This window comes from Ahaetulla prasina, chromosome 3 (assembly GCF_028640845.1).
Source record: "Ahaetulla prasina isolate Xishuangbanna chromosome 3, ASM2864084v1, whole genome shotgun sequence".
Taxonomy (NCBI): domain Eukaryota; kingdom Metazoa; phylum Chordata; class Lepidosauria; order Squamata; family Colubridae; genus Ahaetulla; species Ahaetulla prasina.
The window spans coordinates 128,186,076-128,208,097 of record NC_080541.1 but is presented as its reverse complement, the minus strand read 5'-3'; the positions used below and the strand labels follow the sequence as shown (position 1 = coordinate 128,208,097).

Below are 22,022 nucleotides of genomic sequence, written 5' to 3'. Positions count from 1 at the left end.
ATCTTCAGCCTGAATCTGGTTGTCATTCTAGAGATGTTGAGGCCTTCTAAGGCAGGGGTCTCCAGCCTTGATCCCTTTAAGACTTGTGGACTCCAACTCCCAGAGTTCCTCAGCCAGCTTTGCTGGCTGAGGGACTCTGGGAGTTGGAGTCCACAAGTCTTAAAGGGACCAAGGTTGGAGACCCCTGTTCTAAGGCATGTTACCAGATGTCAATCCCCAGTTACAGCTGCAAACTAGTGGAGCAGAGTAGTTGCCTCAACCCCTATAGGCTGCTTTTTGTTTTTCGATCTGCCTCTCTGGATGTCTATTGTTCATTTCCTAATATTTTTTTAATTGTTCCATTTCTTTTTAATGTAAGGTTCCCAAAATCATTTGGAGTCTAGCAGCCTCTACATTAATTAAATAAATAAAACAAAACAACCTAACATAGCCATGAAAAAGTACCTTTTTCAAACAGCATATATTTATATATATATATATATATATATATATATATATATATATATATATATATATATATATATATATATATATATATATATATATATATATTTGTTTTCTGAGGTGTGTTTAGGTTGTTGTCATTTGTCCGTGTAAAATTGGAAGTGTCTTGGGTCGTTCATCTCCATCTTCAGGCTTCAGCTTCATTTGGGAGCCTGAAGATGACGAATGAGACTTCGTCGAAACGTCGCCAAGACACTTCCAATTTTACACGGGACAAAACCCGAACAACCAAAGACCTACACATACACACACACACACACACACACACACACACACACACACACACACACATATATATATATATATATATATATATATACCAACAAATATAATATATATATATATTATAAATATATATATATACCAACAAATATATATATATACCAACAAACTCCGAAGACTACAAGAACGCCAGAAACAAACCCCTCCACCCTCACAGCAACACATGAAACAAACAGTGCATAACATCTCAGATAGGATCCTCACCAAAGCTGAAACCGATGTCCTTTCCAAAGGATTCAACTTTGCAGTCACTCCCAAATACATCCCCACCGAAAACATTATATGCGGAGTTGAAACCAGCCTGACCAAAATCAACCCCGATGACGCTAACAAAATCAGACTCGAGATCTCCAACATCCTCTGCACCAGCAAGCCACCCAAAAGCAACTTACCCAAAGAGGAACAGACAGCACTACTTAACCTGAAAAAAGATACCAGCATAATAATCCTACCAGCAGACAAGGGCAACGCCACGGTGGTTATGAACTCATCTGACTACCAAACCAAATTAACCAACCTACTCCAAGACCCTGCATACAAGCCCCTAAACACAGACCCCACCACCTACCTAGAAAAAACCACTAGATCCAAAATAAAAGCCTCCCCCATCAGCGAAGAAATCCAACAAAGAATCATTCCCAGAGAGAAATCATCCAGATGCCCTAAGCTCTATGGCCTCCCCAAGATACACAAAGAAGGAACCCCACTCAGACCCATAGTCAGCTCCATAGGCTCACCTCTACAAAACCTAGCCAAATTTCGCCAAACAACTACAGCCCTATGCAGAATCCATCACCTCACACGTAAAAAACTCATTCCAGTTCATAGAGATCATAAAGAAACAAAACTTACAGCCCAGCGACCTACTCGTGAGCTTTGATGCCATATCCCTCTTCACCCAAGTGCCAATCAAAGAAGCCTTGCCAGCTATCCAAAACAAATATAACCCCCCCAAGCACATCCTAGATCTGACCAACCACTGCCTATCCAACACATACTTCATCTATAATGGACAAAAATACAAACAAGTAGACGGAGCACCCATGGGGTCACCCTCTCACCTGTCATTGCCAATCTCTACATGGAACACTTTGAAACCCAAGCACTAGAAAATCTGATCACAAACCCAAACTCTGGCTCAGATATGTAGACGACACCTTCATAATCTGGCCACACGGGAAAGAAAAACTTGACAACTTCCTCACACACCTCAATAGCCTACACCCCAAAATACAGTTCACCATGGAAACAGAAGTTAATAACCAACTTCCCTTCCTGGATGTCTTAGTCTACAGAAACCCAATGGCTCCCTAGGACACACCATCTACCAGAAGAAAACACACACAAACCGCTATCTGCACGCACTCTCACACCACCACCCAGCACAGATCAACTCCGTAGCCAAGACACTCATCTCCAGAACAAAATGCTTAGCTGATGAACAACACCTAAAACCCGAACTAGACACTCTCACTAACATACTAACATCCAATGGATTCCAAAGAAATAAGATTACCAAGCTAATCCAAAAAGAACCCCCCACTAAAATCCAAGACAGAGAACAAGAAAACGGCACAGCCCTCCTCCCATATATAAAAGGCACCACAGACAGAATCAGCAAGATCCTCCACAAACACAACATCAAGACAGCATTCTGCACAAACAGAAAAATATCCACCATCCTAAGAAACCCCAAAGACAAAATTGAGTTAGAAAATCAAGGAGTATATGAAATCCCATGCACCGCCTGCCCCACCACATACATTGGACAAACCAACAGAAGAATAAGTGCACGCATTGAAGAACACAAGAACTCATTCAAAAAAGAGGAACCAACTTCTTCCCTGGTCCAACACTTTAAAGTCACAGGACATGATATTGACTTTAAAAAGACCAGAACTATCGCCAAAACTGAACACTTTAACAACAGAATAATCAGAGAAGCCATTGAGATAGAAAAACGCCCACACAGCATGAACAAACGAGATGACACCTCCGCCTACCAGCCATTTGAAACCCGCCCTTATTGACAAACGAGTCCCTAACACGAGGAATGACACCAGACCCACACTCAAGGTCCACACAGGATGTCACCACCACACATCCACCCAGAAAGCAGACCCAAACCCACACTGATCATGAAGCACGACCAAGGACCAGAAGCCAGACCGCAGCTGCAACATTAGCCATTTCAAACCCTCCAATCCATACATGCAGCAGACTGACACCCACTATGAAGATGTAGCACGACCACAAAGCCAAACAACAGCTATGCAGCTCACCAGCTCAAATCCCCTGCAGCACAGACTAGACTGAGCACAACCAAGCCCCCACCAACACAGGACACACCCCAGCCAATCAGAGCACAGAAAACCCCATCCAATCAGAGCACAGCCAAGCTCCCACCCAATCAGTTCAAACCCCACTAGCAGTTAAAAGGAAGAAACAGCTGCGATCACACATTGCTCCCAGAAGCACGGTTGAAGCCTGAAGATGACGAATGAGACTTCGCTAAACGCCGCCAAGACACTTCCAATCTTACACGGGAGAAAACCCGAACAACCAAAGACCTATATACAAACACCCGTGAAAACCTCAGAAAACAAATATATATATATATATATATATATATATATATATATATATATATATATATATATATATATATATATATATAAATATATATATATATATATATATATATATATATATAAAGAAATATCACAACAAGGAAAACATCACAGATAAAGATTAAGCTTAAAGAAAACTGGGAGAGAGGGGACGTGCCAATGGCCGGGGCACTTCTTTCGGGCTGTCTATTTAAATTCATCACTCAAAAAAAAAGATAACGATGACCCGCATTCAGCTTCATATTTTCCAAGACTCTTATCTGCTTCTTCTCCTACTGTATCCTCACGACTCTTCTTCTGTTCAACCAACACAGGTGATATTTCTTTCCTCTTTAACCCTTTGGAGTCTTGCCCTCCAATAGCCCCTTTTTCTTCCTCTGAGATTGTTGTTTCCACGTATGTTCCACCCATCTGAAGCATTTGATCTTTTATCTCCATTAAATCCTCCATCTCAATCAGTCCAAGCTCCCGTAAATATAATAATGCATCTATATCTGGGGTGATTGTACGCATCCTTCCTTTATAAAAAATTTCAATTGTTGTGGTGGCCTCAATTGTATTTAATTCCATTATCTCTCAAAACTTTTGTAATTGGTTTTAAAAAAAATCTCCATGCCCTTTCTTCTCTTGATATATCCGGGAAGACTTGAATAGTCTTCCCTTCAAACTTCAAAGCATCTCCCAACTCTCTTAACTTGGCCATAACTTCCAACTTATCACCAAGATTTGCGAACCTGACAAGCACATTCCTGTTAGAACCATTTTGCCTTCTATATGCAATTCTAAAACGCTTGCCAGGTCTGCTATTGTGAGCGTAAGTTGCGTGTCCAAATCATTAATCCATTTCAAACCCGCTGTTTCAATTTATCTTCCTTTCTTCCGAGATTCCTCTGATAACAAAATTATATTTCCTCATCTCTTCTTCCAAAAGACAAATTCTCTTATCTTGCTGCTCATTTTATAAAATATTTTGCCAATTTGCCGATCTACTTTTGCCTCATGCACATGCAGCTGCTCCATTTCATCTTTAATCATTGTCATTTCCTCTTTTGTTTAGCAAAGTTATCATCCATATCTTGCTTTAAATTTTGCACGGATGTCAGTTTAAATGTCAAATTATCTATACGCTCTGATAGTGCTGCTATTTTTCCCCAATTTTATTTAAAGCTGCAGCAATTTGCTGCGTTTCTGAAAGTTGTTGAGTCATTTTGAAAAACAAAAACAAAAATTTCTCAAACTGGGATTCCAATTTTCAAAGAGTCTTAGTAAAGATCAAAGGACAGCAGTCAAACCAATTTTACAGAGGGTCTTGATGAAGATCAAGGGACGACAATCTTTAATTGAAGCGAAACGGCTTATTTGCACTCGTTAGTAGCTTATCAGCAACTTATGAGTCATATTCACTCCACAAAGAAACACAATTACCTCACAGCTTAATCAGCGCCATTTTTTCTCCACGTCGGCAGAGAGAAAAAAAAAACAAACCAGCTTGAACTTCAAAACAAAGTCCTTTTTTTGTTTTCTGTAATATAAACAAGGTATTAATTTCCTCTCAAAAGAAAAATAATAAAAAAATTATCCACCTAATAAAATCTTCTTCAGCCAATCAGCTAATCAGTCCAGCACAAAAGATCGATCTCTTCAATTAAAATTCTTCTCATTAGCAAATTGCCTCTTGAGAAAGCAAATTCAGTCTTTGATATTCCTTAGCCTCAGCATTTAACACAGAACACGATAATTATAATAAGGAAAGCAAAAGACAGCAGTTTATTCCAAACTCCTTGTGTCTGCCAGTTCGGTCATCCCACATAAAACTCCTTAATTCAAGCAGTTTCAGATGACCTACCAGTTTTAAATTCAGTCTGCTGGGCTATTAACACTTCCACTTCATGATTTATTAACTTTCATCCATAACGGTGCATTCCAAACAGCATTAATCCTCATAAATCTTCATTATTAAGCCCTGTGAAGTGAAGGAAAGGTCCTTACCCCACCATTCTCTTTATAGAGGCGAAACCGTTGAGGATGTGGGGGAAGAAGATTGTTTGTACTTTATTGTTTGTTTTGTTTTTTGTTTTTTTTCTGTTTTCTTATTGTTGTTTATATGGTAGTTTAATGTTGGGTGGTGGGGGGCACAGAAAGGAAGATGCGGGGATAGGATTAAAAAATTTATATTTTAAATGGGAGTTATAAAAATAATGTCATGGAATGTGAAGGGTACAGGGAATCAGATTAAAAGAAGAAGATTGGAGTTTAAGATTAAAAGGGATTTACCAGACATTTTATTTTTACAAGAAACTCATCAGAAATCTGAAGATTCAAATAGAATGTATATAAAAGGTATGCAAATATATGAAAAAGCATTTGGAACTTCAAAAGCTAGAGGAGTTGCAACACTGATATCAGATAGGGTGTACTTTGAAAAACATAAGGTAATTTTGGATGAAGATGGAAGATATGTAATAATTGTTGGAAATCTTAATGAGGAAAAAGTGACACTTGTTAATTTATATTTACCGAATGAAAAACAAAGAGAATTTCTTGAAAAAATAACAAAAATTTTGGAGAATGAAAGTGTAGGGAAAGTAATTGTGGCTGGGGATTTTAATTTAATCAGAGATAAAATAGACAGTACTAATCCCACCCGCTGTGGAGGAGCAAATAAACTGGGGATTTTAAATATGTGGATGCTTCGAAACGGCGTGGTTGATGTGTGGAGAGAGGTTAAAGGAATTGAGAGAGTATACACTTTTTTTTCTAAGATATATAATACATATTCTAGAATTGATTATATTTTTCTTTCTAAAGATTTGTTGAATAATGTGGATAAGGTAGATGGGAATTTTAAAGATTCTGATCATGCAGAAGTTATGGTGGACTTAGATTTTAATTTTGAGAAAAAGAAGCTATTGGAGATATGACGAGAAATTGTATAAAATGAAAAGGATAAAAATGGATACTTAAAAATTGGAGGAAAGTTGGAGATTAAATGATAACGGGAGGTTAAAATTTGAAATTGTTTGGGATGCGATGAAAGCGGTGTTTAGAGGGAGAGTATTAAATTATCAAGTAGGAAAATATAAAAATTATAAAATTAAAATGGAAAGAGATAAAAATAAGATTAAAGAATTGGAAAATCAATTTTGCTTACTAAAGAAAAAAATTCTTCAGGAGCTTAATATGTTAAGAAATAAAATGATAGAAGAAGATACAGAGTTAGTAAAAAGAAATTTGAGATTTTTAAATAGGAATTTTTTTGAATTTAGTAATAGAAATTCTAAATTATTGGCAAAGATGGCGAAAGATAAAAGAGAGGAGAGAAATTGGAGTTTGATAGATGATAGAGGTATAAGATGTTATAAAAATTAGAGAAATGTGAAGTGGTTAGAAACTTTTTCAGAATCTATATTCAAAGAAACCAATTAATCGGGAAAATTGCAAAGTTATTTAGAAAGTATGTGGTGAAAATTGATCAAACATATAAGGAATTGATGGAAGAAGATATAACACAAGATGAGATTAATGGAATAATACAAAATTAAAATTAGGAAAGCTCCAGGTGAGGATGGATTACCTGTTGAGTTTTATAAAGAATTTAAAGAATTAATAATACCAAGACTGCAAAAATTATTCAGCTTGGAATTGTCTTAATCATTAGAAAATCAGAATCCAAAATTATCAACTCACACACACCAGTGTTTCATATGTTACTTACACTACACTACATCATCAGCAGTGATGGGTTTCAAAAAATTTCACTACCGGTTCTGTGAGTGTGGGTTGGTGGGCGTAGTAGGGGAAGGATACTGTAAAATCTCCATTCCCACCCCACTCCAGTTTGGAAGGATACTGTAAAATCTCCATTCCATCACCAATCCAGGGGAAGGTTACTGCAAAATCCCCATTTCTTCCTGATCAGCTGGGACTTGGGAGGCAGAGAACAGATGGGGGTGGGGCCAGTCCAAATTTTTACTAACAGTTCTCTGAACTACTCAAAATTTTCACTACCGGTTCTCCAGAATTGGTCAGAACCTGCTGAAACCCACCTCTGATCATCAGAAAAAATTGAAAATGCAAAGGAAACAGGCTATTGCCTATTAAACTTGCAGGTAGCCAAATAATTGTTATTGTGCTACCTACAGTTTTAAAGGGAAGCTCCACATGAAACAATCCAATAAAAATTAGTAAAATGTTTAACTCTATTTATTTGAGTGTAAGGATGGACCCTGGTTTTGATTCCACTTAAAAGAATATTTTAATAACTGCAGACTGATTAGTACTGTTCATCATTGTTGAACATAGTCACTTCTGTATATCTGTGTATTCTAAAACTTTATAAAGATTTAGAAAGGATTGAGTCCTATCGCCCATTTCTTTAATTAATCAGGATGCAAAGATATTTACTGCTATTATAAGTAATAGATTAAATAGATTTATAGATAGATATATAAGTTATAATCAAGTAGGCTTTGTGAAGGGTAGATACATGAGTGATATTGTTAGAAGAGTATTAAATATTATAGATGTAGCTGAATATAATGGTGATAAAATTGGTATAGTATTATTGGATATTTTAAAGCTTGTGACTCTGTACAATGGAAAACAATTAAAGTAATTGTGGAGGCTTTAGGCTTTGGTAATAAGTTTATACATGTTATTTCAAAATTGTACCAAAAGAGCAGTGCAAGAGTGAAGGTGAATGGAATATTAACTGAAGAGATAAAATTAGAAGCTGGTACGAGACAAGGATGTCCCCTGTCCCCAACATTATTTTTATTGGCTATGGAAATATTGACAAAAATGATAGAAAAAGATGAAGAATTAGAAGGATATAAGGGGTATAAGATAAATTTGTATGCGGATGATACTTTAATTATTTTGAAAATGTAGAGAAAGATTTGAAAAGATATATAAGCATTTGATAGAATTTGAAGAAATGACAGGATTGAAAGTAAATTGGTCAAAGTCAGAATTATTGATGGATAGTAATGGTAATGAGTCTGAGAATATGCAAGAGCAATTTGGGATAAGGATTAAAACACATTGAAATATTTGGGTATAGTGCTTTCACTTAAGGTTAAAGAATTGAAAAACTTAATTATGATGTGGTGATTAACGAAATTGAGAAGAAGATAGATAAATATAAAATTTTAAAGTTGTCTTGGTTTGGTAGAATTGCAATGTGTAAGATGATGTTGCTGCCCAAGTTCAACTTTTTATTCGAGATGCTACCACTAAATTTGACAGAGAAAGATATTGAAGGATATCAGAAAAACTGGATAAATTTTGCAATGGTAGCAAAAGACCCAGATTAGTGAAGAAAATGTGGTATCAAAATCAAAAGGAAGGTGGATTAGGAATCCCCAAATTATTTAATTATTACTGTGCGTATGGTATCCGGATAGTGGTAAAAATACTTAAAGGTGAAGATAATTATTGGAGAGATTTAGAGTTAAGGATATAGAGAAATTTGGATCAAGGTGGTTTTAGATAAAGCAAATTTAAAATGTGTAAGTAGAAGTTATTGGTTAAAGGGATTAAGTAAAATGTGGAACAAATTTGTTAAAATTTTAATTCGGATATAATCTTTTGGGGAGACAACTGGAATTTGGCGATTAAAATAATATAAACGAATGAAGTGATTAAAGAGGAAAATATAGAAATTATTAGAGATTGGATAAAAGTTATGGAAATGAAAGGAGGAATAAAGAAATTATTGAAAATTAGGGTTAAGTTGGTTTGAAAAATACAGATAGAAAATGGACAAAAACTAAAGGAAAATTATTCGATAAATAGATGTGAAACTGAATTTGAATATTTAGTATCTCGGATTATGAAAGATGAAATTGGGCTAAAGGACTCGTTAGTAGGGTTTATAAGATTATAAATTCTGATGAAAAATTACAAAGAGTGATGAGGACAAATTGGGAAAAAGATCTTAATATTGAAATACCAGAATCAGATTGGAATGTGAATTGGAAGAGTAGAATTATGAGAACTTTATCTATAAGGATTAAAGAGCATAATTATAAAGTTGTTTGAAATGGTATTTGACTCCAGTAAGATTGTCACAAATGGATAAAAACTAGTAAAAATGTTGGAGATGTGAGATGGAATTGGGGACTTATGAACATATGTGGTATAATTGTGATAAGGTTAAAAGTTTTGGCAACAATTGGAGAAATGATATTTGAAATGATGGGGAAAGTAATAACATTGAGAGTGGAAACTATATTATTGTTGGTAATTAAGGAAATAGAATTAACAAAATATGAAAAGAATTGATTAGAATTATGATTATAATAGGTAGAATTATAATAGCTAGATATTGGAAACTAGATGTGATTTTAGAATAGAAGAGTGGAATTCTGAAATGTGGAAATTAGCTTTAAATGATAAAATGACATGTGATATTAAAATTAGAAGTGGTGTGTATAAAGAAGATATTTTCTGGAAGACTTGGAAACCATTTGTGGACTTTGCGCTTGGAACATTGGACGCTTCAGTACCTGTACCTCGAGAACGTGGATTTTGGCAATCATGAGGATATATCCGAAGACCCAAATCTTCCTTTTATGTATAGCACAAGGGTGTAATAATGTATTTTCTTTTTGTTTGTTTGTTGCAAAAAAAAATATAATAATAAAAAAAAAAATAAAAAAAATAAAAAAAAAAAATAAAGAAAACTGGGATTCAGAAGAGGAAGTGTGAAAAGGAGAGCCATAGGTAGATTCATCCAATATCACAAGAACCCAGAGAAATGTTAGCTTGATGGAAATCAAAGTGAGTTGAGCAAATGCAAAATTAAAACTCTACAACTATTCTTCCTAGATCAGGGGTGAGCAATTCATTTTCTCAAGAGGCCACATGGCAAACTGGGATTGTTGTGGAGAGCCAAACCAATAGAACTGTTTTTGTTCACCTGCTGTAAACAGAGAGCATGCTATTATGGAAAACAGAGTTTCCATAAAGAATTTATTAATGAAATCGTCATATTCTATTTCTCTTTTTCCAATATATTATATTCTTAATAATGTTATTTTTATAAGGCAATTGTCATCATTAAACAAAATAGTTCTCCTTATAAATAAGTCTAGATATGTCTTCTTGAAAAGGATTGCTGTTCTAACAGGGAACCTGGCATTCTGAATAAAATTAAGCCAGGACACAATCACAATATTATTTGTATATAATTTTTATTAAAGGTTTAAACAAGAAGATAAAAAAAATGATACAAGTTAATATAAGGAAAAAGACAGATATCAAAGAAAAGGCAAAAAAAGACAAAAATAGAAAAAGTTGAAAAAATAGAAAAACAAAAAAGATATAAAGTGTCATAGTCAGAACATCTAATATTCTGTGGAGTTTGTGTACCATAGTTAGATTTGTGTATTTATTAGATTTATATCCCATTTTTTATTCAAAAACTCAAAAGTTGCACACACAACATACCTTTCTGTTTTCTCCCACAATAACTTTGAAGTTAAATAAATTAAGTCGAGAAAATGTCATTGGCCCAAAGTCACCCAGTTAGTTGTCATGGCTATGGCTGGACTCGAATCTGGATCTCCCTTCACATAGTCCTACATCTAACCTCTATCCCATACAGAAATAAGAAACTAAGTACTTTTTACATCTTTTATATACCAACCACAGATACAAGACCAGAAACACTTAGATTCAAATTTCTCTTCCATCATGAAGAGGCTTTGAGTAATTCTCTAAAAAGAGCTCCTTGATTATTTAATTTTGGTGAATTCTACTGCAAGTTGATTTGATTTGCACCCCCCAAATCCTTATGCATATGAATTATTCTCTTGAATTTGCATAGCTTTGAACGTTTTGAAGGAACTCTCAAACATATCAAACATGCTTCTAAAATATGCATTTTAAAATGTGTATTTAAAATTGGTATTTACATACTTTGCCCCTCCAGATTTTCATACATATGCAGAAACAGAATAGAACAGATTGAGAAGTAAATAAATAAATATAACACCCTGGGTTTATTTAGTTTAATCCCCAAGCCTAATTAATTCACAAATTGTCTCCCTCCCTCCCTCTTTTACACACACACACACACAAAAAAAATTCAGGAAATTAAATATTTATCCCATATTCCATTTTAAAAAACACAATGAGATCATAATCAAGACAAGCTCCCATCATACCTCATTAACTTGCTTTTTATCCAAGTGAAAAACTTGACCAGAACTAGTTGAAGCAATCTCTTCATAGACTTTGTAACCAATATGTGCTCTGTCATCACAGTCTCCGGTTAGAACAAATACAACCTGAATAGTTTTTTTAAAAAAAGATCGTTATTTAGTCTTCATTTGAAGGATAAGGAGTTTAGCTCTTCTTTTTGTCTTCAGACACACTGTTCAGAGAAAATGAAAAAGAACCATTTTTTCCTGGAAGGCTCACTGATTATAATGTCTTGATAAGATCACACCTGGAATATTGCATCCAGTTTTGGGTGACACAATATAAAAAAGCTGTTGAGACTCTAAAACAGCAGTTCTCAACCTGTGGGTCGCGACCCCATTGGGGGTCGAATGCCGATTTGCCAGGGGTCACCTAAGACCATCGGAAATATGGGAAGTATACTTGCGAGTTGAAGAATCGCACTCCAATGGTTGACTCCACAAGCCAGCTGCAGGCTCTTCAAATCGCTAGCCGAATTCGGCTTCAGGCGCGATGAATTAAAAAAGAGAGAAATCTTTGCTCTGATGTCTCCCTCTCGAGCTAGCTGCAATCACTCCCAATCACTAGTCTAATCTGGCTTCAGGCACGATAAACTTAATAGGGGAGGAGTCTCCGCTTTAATGCCTCTATCCTCAAGGCAATCGCAAGCAGTTCAGATCGCTAGCCAATACGGCTTCAGGCGCAATAAATTCAAAATGAAAATAATTTTACAGTTGGGTCGCCACATCGTGGGGAATTGTATTAAAGGGGTCGCAGCACTATAAAGGTTGAAAACCACTGCTCTAGAAAGAGTGCAGAGAACAGCAACAAACATGATTAGGGGACTGAAAGCTAAAACCTACGAAGCACAATTGCAGGAATTGGGAATGTCTAGTTTAATGAAAAGAAGGACTAGGAGTGATATGATAGCAGTGTTCCAATATCTTAGGGACTGCCAGAAAGAAGGGAGGGGTGTCAACCTTTTATCTAAAGCACCTGAAGGCATGATAAGAAGCAATGAATGAAAACTCATCAAGGAGAAATCCAACCTAGAACAACGGAGAATGTTCCATCATTCCTAAGAATTAATCAATGGAATAACTTGCTTCCAGAAATTGTTGGTACTCCAACACTGGAGGTTTTAAAGAAGAGATTGGACAACCATTTGTCTGGAATGGTATAAATTTTCCTGCTTTGGGGGGGTTGGACTAGACAACCTCCTAGGTCCCTTCCAATTCTGTTATTAAATTCATGGAGATTCTTGTTGAGGAATTTAGCCAACCTCCTTAATCTTACTGCACTAGATGTAAACAAGGATTAATTTACAAGTCACTAGTTGCTCCATTCTGATCTAGTGAGATTCTCTAGTCTAAAAGATTGCTTTTTTATAAATGCAATACACCAGTTAAATACATGACTCACATATATTCAATCCAATGACAGGCTTATGAACAGGACAGACAGAAATGTTACAAAGAGAAGAGGCAGGAATGCAGGATTCCCTCAAAATAACTTTAAAATAGATTTGGCAATGACAACTAGCTGTGAATCTTCCATGTAATGTTCCTGTAGGTGAATGGCCAAAAAAAAATGCCTATAGTACCATATATATATGCTCATCATGTGCTTTCAGAAGCTATGGTTAGAATAACAAAAATTTTCATCTACATCCAAAAAAGTAATTCCAATGGTCCTACTTACTTTCTTAATGGGGTGATTTCTTAGTCTTCAGCAAAGGAATTGAACTTAGAAGTGCATTCCAGAAATTTAAGACAATCATTTACCCCGACTGATTTTGTTTAACTTTTCCCTTTCTTGTTCAGTGTTCCAAAATGCAGAATCTACATATTAGGATGTCAGAATGCACAAAAATGGATACTATAGTTTATCTTTGGCTTACCCAGTATAGTGTATCTTAGTACAATAATAGCTTCAATGCAGGTTCTCTGCCTTACTTCCTCAAAATTCATCTTGAATTTTGATTAATGGAGAGGAACTCCAATACATCAACAAAGGACCAGATTGTGATTGTATAAAATCGATTTAACTCAGTTGTTTAACTCAGTGTTGAGATACTAGAGTTTTCTGGCCTTGGTTCTACGTTTGCAAATTCAGTCAACATATTCAATGCTCTCAAATGACTGCTAAGACCCAAAGGTGCCAGACTGGAGAAGGATAGGATTATTAATATGCCCATTGTGAGTATACTTTAAACTAGCTTCCTTGTGTTTAACAATTTTCTACCACAGCATAATTATATTATTTCTGTTTCTTTTATCTTTATTTTTGCCAGGAATATATAGGACATATCCTGAAATAACCCCACTCAATTGGGCTGTTGTATTTGATCACCACAACTCCTGCAGTGAACATTATTTGAAAACCTCCTTTGGGAAAAAAAATGTTCCACTCCTTCAGTACATTATTCATTTGATATTAAATTATGACACTAATTCTTTGCTCTCCTAACTAATGAAAAACATACATTTTCCCTTCCCTGCAGCATAAATATGTCTCATTGCTGTGAAGTTATAATGATGCCTTTTTTTTTTATTAAGTCACATTTTTACTTTTGTTCTCCTTCCCATACCGCAGTGTGCATGTATCTTGGGCACGTAAGAAGATGTCCTTCCAGAGCCACACGAACAACTATTTTAGCAAACAATTTCCTATGTTTAATCTTTCATTTTACAAATTGTGATATTTTAAGTGATGGATCAGTTGGTACAATCCAGAAGATTCCAAAGAAAGAAGAAACAAAATGATTAACAATAACAGTCGATTTTTCATGTACGCCGCTTAAACACATGATTCCAAAAAATCTTCTAGGTTAAAATTTGGCAACCTAAATATTCAATCTGATATTTACCAGATGTTCTGTCTTCAGTTCCAATTAGTCACATTCAACAAGGCCTACAGCAAAGTATTTTATTTATTTATTTATTTTGTCACACAGTATATATAAGGTAAAAAGTTGTAGTCCCCAAATTATAAAACCCATTGAGCTCATCTAGTAACTAATCCTATGATACCTATTAACTGTAAAATTTATTTACTTTACTGTTTGTTAATTCTTGCTTAGGTCCATGTGTCTATAAGTAAGAAAAAAATAAAATGAGAAGTAAATAATTTTATAACAATAATGAATTGGGATAAAATATAGAATTTTGCCTTCTAATCTTCCTGAATCACATAAATGCTATAATGTCAGATTGCTTCTTTATGAAATTTGGTCTTGATTGGGCAATTCTACAAGATCAATTCCCCAACTGTGAGAAAATATGTACAAAGAGTACAACAGTGTTTTTTTTACATTCTTTTATTTTACAATGCCAAATTCTCAAAAAGCAAAATGCCATTCCCTAAAAATCACTTTTTTTATTTAAAAGTAACAGCAGATATCAAATCATGATTATCTAATAAATAATGGGCAAAGATCTCATCAGGTCAAGTGTTCTGAAAAAGTGTGAAGCTAAATAAGGATCAGTAGGACATCCGCTAACTCAGACAAACAAATATTGATAGTAATTGAATTTGGACAAAAGGAACCTAATTATTTCAAAATTGTACCAAAAGAGCAGTGCAAGAGTGAAGGTGAATGGAATATTAACTGAAGAGATAAAATTAGAAGCTGGTACGAGACAAGGATGTCCCTGTCCCCAACATTATTTTTATTGGCTATGGAAATATTGACAAAATGATAGAAAAAGATGAAGAACTAGAAGGATATAAGGGGTATAAGATAAATTTGTATGCGGATGATACTTTAATTATTTTGAAAAATGTAGAGAAAGATTTGAAAAAGATATATAAGCATTTGATAGAATTTGAAGAAATGACAGGATTGAAAGTAAATTGGTCAAAGTCAGAATTATTGATGGATAGTAATGGTAATGAGTCTGAGAATATGCAAGAGCAATTTGGGATAAGGATTAAAAACACATTGAAATATTTGGGTATAGTGCTTTCACTTAAGGTTAAAGAATTGAAAAAACTTAATTATGATGTGGTGATTAACGAAATTGAGAAGAAGATAGATAAATATAAAATTTTAAAGTTGTCTTGGTTTGGTAGAATTGCAATGTGTAAGATGATGCTGTTGCCCAAGTTCAACTTTTTATTCGAGATGCTACCACTAAATTTGACAGAGAAAGATATTGAAGGATATCAGAAAAAACTGGATAAATTTTGCAATGGCAAAAAGACCCAGATTAGTGAAGAAAATGTGGTATCAAAATCAAAAGGAAGGCGGATTAGGAATCCCCAAATTATTTAATTATTACTGTGCGTATGGTATCCGGATAGTGGTAAAAATACTTAAAGGTGAAGATAATTATTGGAGAGATTTAGAGTTAAGGGATATAGAGAAATTTGGATCAAGGTGGTTTTTAGATAAAGCAAATTTAAAATGTGTAAGTAGAAGTTATTGGTTAAAGGGATTAAGTAAAATGTGGAACAAATTTGTTAAAATTTTAATTCCGGATATAATCTTTTGGGGAGACAACTGAATTTCCGATTAAAAATAATATAAACGTAATGAAGTGATTAAAGAGGAAAATATAGAAATTATTAAAGATTGGATAAAAGTTATGGAAATGAAAGGAGGAATAAAGAAATTATTGAAAATTAGGGTTAAGTTGGTTTGAAAAATACAGATAGAAAATGGACAAAAAACTAAAGGAAAATTATTCGATAAATAGATGTGAAACTGAATTTGAATATTTAGTATCTCGGATTATGAAAGATGAAATTGGGCTAAAGGGACTCGTTAGTAGGGTTTATAAGATTATAAATTCTGATGAAAAATTACAAAGAGTGATGAGGACAAATTGGGAAAAAATAGTCATATTAAAAATAATATAAAAGAATGAAGTGATTAAAGAGGAAAATATAGAAATTATTAAAGATTGGATAAAAGTTATGGAAATGAAAGGAGGAATAAAGAAATTATTGAAAATTAGGGTTAAGTTGGTTTGAAAAATACAGATAGAAAATGGACAAAAAACTAAAGGAAAATTATTCGATAAATAGATGTGAAACTGAATTTGAATATTTAGTATCTCGGATTATGAAAGATGAAATTGGGCTAAAGGGACTCGTTAGTAGGGTTTATAAGATTATAAATTCTGATGAAAAATTACAAAGAGTGATGAGGACAAATTGGGAAAAAATAGTCATATTAAAAATAATATAAAAGAATGAAGTGATTAAAGAGGAAAATATAGAAATTATTAAAGATTGGATAAAAGTTATGGAAATGAAAGGAGGAATAAAGAAATTATTGAAAATTAGGGTTAAGTTGGTTTGAAAAATACAGATAGAAAATGGACAAAAAACTAAAGGAAAATTATTCGATAAATAGATGTGAAACTGAATTTGAATATTTAGTATCTCGGATTATGAAAGATGAAATTGGGCTAAAGGGACTCGTTAGTAGGGTTTATAAGATTATAAATTCTGATGAAAAATTACAAAGAGTGATGAGGACAAATTGGGAAAAAGATCTTAATATTGAAATACCAGAATCAGATTGGAATGTGAATTGGAAGAGTAGAATTATGAGAACTTTATCTATAAGGATTAAAACACATTGAAATATTTGGGTATAGTGCTTTCACTTAAGGTTAAAGAATTGAAAAACTTAATTATGATGTGGTGATTAACGAAATTGAGAAGAAGATAGATAAATATAAAATTTTAAAGTTGTCTTGGTTTGGTAGAATTGCAATGTAAGATGATGTTGCTGCCCAAGTTCAACTTTTTATTCGAGATGCTACCACTAAATTTGACAGAGAAAGATATTGAAGGATATCAGAAAAACTGGATAAATTTTGCAATGGTAGCAAAAGACCCAGATTAGTGAAGAAAATGTGGTATCAAAATCAAAAGGAAGGTGGATTAGGAATCCCCAAATTATTTAATTATTACTGTGCGTATGGTATCCGGATAGTGGTAAAAATACTTAAAGGTGAAGATAATTATTGGAGATTTAGAGTTAAGGGATATAGAGAAATTTGGATCAAGGTGGTTTTAGATAAAGCAAATTTTAAAATGTGTAAGTAGAAGTTATTGGTTAAAGGGATTAAGTAAAAATGTGGAACAAATTTGTTAAAATTTTAATTCGGATATAATCTTTTGGGGAGACAACTGGAATTTGGCGATTAAAAATAATATAAAACGATTAAAGAGGAAAATATAGAAATTATTAAAGATTGGATAAAAGTTATGGAAATGAAAGGAGGAATAAAGAAATTATTGAAAAATTAGGGTTAAGTTGGTTTGAAAAATACAGATAGAAAATGGACAAAAAAACTAAAGGAAAATTATTCGATAAATAGATGTGAAACTGAATTTGAATATTTAGTATCTCGGATTATGAAAGATGAAATTGGGCTAAAGGGACTCGTTAGTAGGGTTTATAAGATTATAAATTCTGATGAAAAATTACAAAGAGTGATGAGGACAAATTGGGAAAAAGATCTTAATATTGAAATACCAGAATCAGATTGGAATGTGAATTGGAAGAGTAGAATTATGAGAACTTTATCTATAAGGATTAAAGAGCACAATTATAAAGTTGTTTGGAAATGGTATTTGACTCAGTAAGATTGTCACAAATGGATAAAAAACTAGTAAAAATGTTGGAGATGTGAGTTGGAATTGGGGACTTATGAACATATGTGGTATAATTGTGATAAGGTTAAAAGTTTTGGCAACAATTGGAGAAAATGATATTTGAAATGATGGAAAGTAATAACATTGAGAGTGGAAACTATATTATTGTTGGTAATTAAGGAAATAGAATTAACAAAATATGAAAAGAATTGATTAGAATTATGATTATAATAGGTAGAATTATAATAGCTAGATATTGGAAACTGGATGTGATTTTTAGAATAGAAGAGTGGAATTCTGAAATGTGGAAATTAGCTTTAAATGATAAAATGACATGTGATATTAAAATTAGAAGTGGTGTGTATAAAGAAGATATTTTCTGGAAGACTTGGAAACCATTTGTGGACTTTGCGCTTGGAACATTGGACGCTTCAGTACCTGTACCTCGAGAACGTGGATTTTGGCAATCATGAGGATATATCCGAAGACCCAAATCTTCCTTTTATGTATAGCACAAGGGTGTAATAATGTATTTTCTTTTTGTTTGTTTGTTGCAAAAAAAAATATAATAATAAAAAAAAAAATAAAAAAAATAAAAAAAAAAAATAAAGAAAACTGGGATTCAGAAAAGGAAGTGTGAAAAGGAGAGCCATATGTAGATTCATCCAAAATCACAAGAACCCAGAGAAATGTTAGCTTGACGGAAATCAAAGTGAGTTGAGCAAATGCAAAATTAAAACTCTACAACTATTCTTCCTAGATCAGGGGTGAGCAATTCATTTTCTCAAGAGGCCACGTGGCAAACTGGGATTGTTGTGGAGAGCCAAACCAATAGAACTGTGAAGATGTGTCAATATGCATGCACATGTACACACACACACACACACACAGGTACATTGGGAAAAAATAGTCATATTAAAAATAAAAGCAATCCATGCAGGCCGAATAGTGACAAGCAAAGGGCTGAATGTGGCCCAGGGGTCATAAAATGCCCAGGTCTGGTTTAGATACTCATTACTATTAGAAGTCCATTAGAAGTTACTATTACAAGTGATATTTCTTTCCGTGTCCTGAATTATTTGACTTCATTTGAAGGATAAGGAGTTTAGCTCTTATTTTTGTCTTTAGACACACTGTTCAGAGAAAATGAAAAAGAACCATTTTTTCCTGGAAAGTTCACTGATTATAATGTCTTGATAAGATCACACCTGGAATATTGCATCCAGTTTTGGGTGACACAATATAAAAAAGCTGTTGAGACTCTAGAACAGCAGTTCTCAACCTGTGGGTTGTGACCCCATTGGGGGTCGAATGACGATTTGCCAGGGGTCACCAAAGACCATCGGAAATATGGGAAGTATACTTGCGAGTTGAAGAATCGCGCTCCAATGGTTGACTCCACAAGCCAGCTGCAGGCTCTTCAAATCGCTAGCCGAATTCGGCTTCAGGCGCGATGAATTAAAAAAGAGAGAAATCTTTGCTCTGATGTCTCCCTCTTGAGCTAGCTGCAATCACTCCCAATCACTAGTCTAATCTGGCTTCAGGCACGATAAACTTAATAGGGGAGGAGTCTCCGCTTTAATGCCTCCATCCTCAAGGCAATCGCAAGCAGTTCAGATCGCTAGCCAATACGGCTTCAGGCGCAATAAATTCAAAATGAAAATAATTTTACAGTTGGGTCACCACATCGTGGGGAATTGTATTAAAGGGGTCGCAGCACTATAAAGGTTGAAAACCACTGCTCTAGAAATAGTGCAGAGAACAGCAACAAACATGATTAGGGGACTGGAAGCTAAAACCTACGAAGCACAATTGCAGGAATTGGGAATGTCTAGTTTAATGACAAGAAGGACTAGGAGTGATATGATAGCAGTGTTCCAATATCTTAGGGACTGCCAGAAAGAAGGGAGGGGTGTCAACCTTTTATCTAAAGCACCTGAAGGCATGATAAGAAGCAATGAATGAAAACTCATCAAGGAGAAATCCAACCAGAACAACGGAGAATGTTCCATCATTCCTAAGAATTAATCAATGGAACAACTTGCTTCCAGAAATTGTTGGTACTCCAACACTGGAGGTTTTAAAGAAGAGATTGGACAACCATTTGTCTGGAATGGTATAAATTTTCCTGCTTTGGGGGGGGTTGGACTAGACAACCTCCTAGGTCCCTTCCAATTCTGTTATTAAATTCATGGAGATTCTTGTTGAGGAATTTAGCCAACCTCCTTAATCTTACTGCACTAGATGTAAACAAGGATTAATTTACAAGTCACTAGTTGCTCCATTCTGATCTAGTGAGATTCTCTAGTCTAAAAGGTTGCTTTTTTATAAATGCAATACACCAGTTAAATACATGACTCACATATATTCAATCCAATGACGGGCTTATGAACAGGACAGACAGAAATGTTACAAAGAGAAGAGGCAGGAATGCAGGATTCCCTCAAAATAACTTTAAAATAGATTTGGCAATGACAACTAGCTGTGATTCTTAAATGAATCTTCCATGTAATGTTCCTGTAGGTGAATGGCCAAAAAAAAATGCCTATAGTACCATATATATATATATGCTCATCATGTGCTTTCAGAAGCTATGGTTAAAATAACAAAATTTTTCATCTACATCCAAAAAAGTAATTCCAATGGTCCTACTTACTTTCTTAATGGGGTGATTTCTTAGTCTTCAGCAAAGGAATTGAATTTAGAAGTGCATTCCAGAAATTTAAGACAATCATTTACCCTGACTGATTTTGTTTAACTTTTCCCTTTCTTGTTCAGTGTTCCAAAATGCAGAATCTACATATTAGGATGTCAGAATGCACAAAAATGGATACTATAGTTTATCTTTGGCTTACCCAGTATAGTGTATCTCAGTACAATAATAGCTTCAATGCAGGTTCTCTGCCTTACTTCCTCAAAATTCATCTTGAATTTTGATTAATGGAGAGGAGCTCCAATACATCAACAAAGGACCAGATTGTGATTGTATAAAATCGATTTAACTCAGTTGTTTAACTCAGTGTTGAGATACTAGAGTTTTCTGGTCTTGGTTCTACATTTGCAAATTCAATCAACATATTCAATGCTCTCAAATGACTGCTAAGACCCAAAGGTGCCAGACTGGAGAAGGATAGGATTATTAATATGCCCATTGTGAGTATACTTTAAACTAGCTTCCTTGTGTTTAACAATTTTCTACCACAGCATAATTATATTATTTCTGTTTCTTTTATCTTTATTTTTGCCAGGAATATATAGGACATATCCTGAAATAACCCCACTCAATTGGGCTGTTGTATTTGATCACCACAACTCCTGCAGTGAACATTATTTGAAAACCTCCTTTGGAAAAAAAAATGTTCCACTCCTTCAGTACATTATTCATTTGATATTAAATTATGACACTAATTCTTTGCTCTCCTAACTAATGAAAAACATACATTTTCCCTTCCCTGCAGCATAAATATGTCTCATTGCTGTGAAGTTATAATGATGCCTTTTTTTTTTATTAAGTCACATTTTTACTTTTGTTCTCCTTCCCATACCGCAGTGTGCATGTATCTTGGGCACGTAAGAAGATGTCCTTCCAGAGCCACACGAACAACTATTTTAGCAAACAATTTCCTATGTTTAATCTTTCATTTTACAAATTGTGATATTTTAAGTGATGGATCAGTTGGTACAATCCAGAAGATTCCAAAGAAAGAAGAAACAAAATAATTTGCATTATCTGTGGAACATTCAGCCTTTGAATCAGTGATGGGTTTCTACCGGTTCGCTCCGGTTCGGGAGAAGCAGTACTGG

General features: G+C 34.3%; 1 protein-coding gene across 1 annotated transcript in view; it reads right to left on the bottom strand.

Moving 5' to 3' along the window:
• HMCN1 (hemicentin 1) overlaps positions 1-22,022 on the bottom strand; it is a 292,886-nt gene that overhangs the window by 235,876 nt on the left and 34,988 nt on the right. The window lies entirely within an intron of this gene.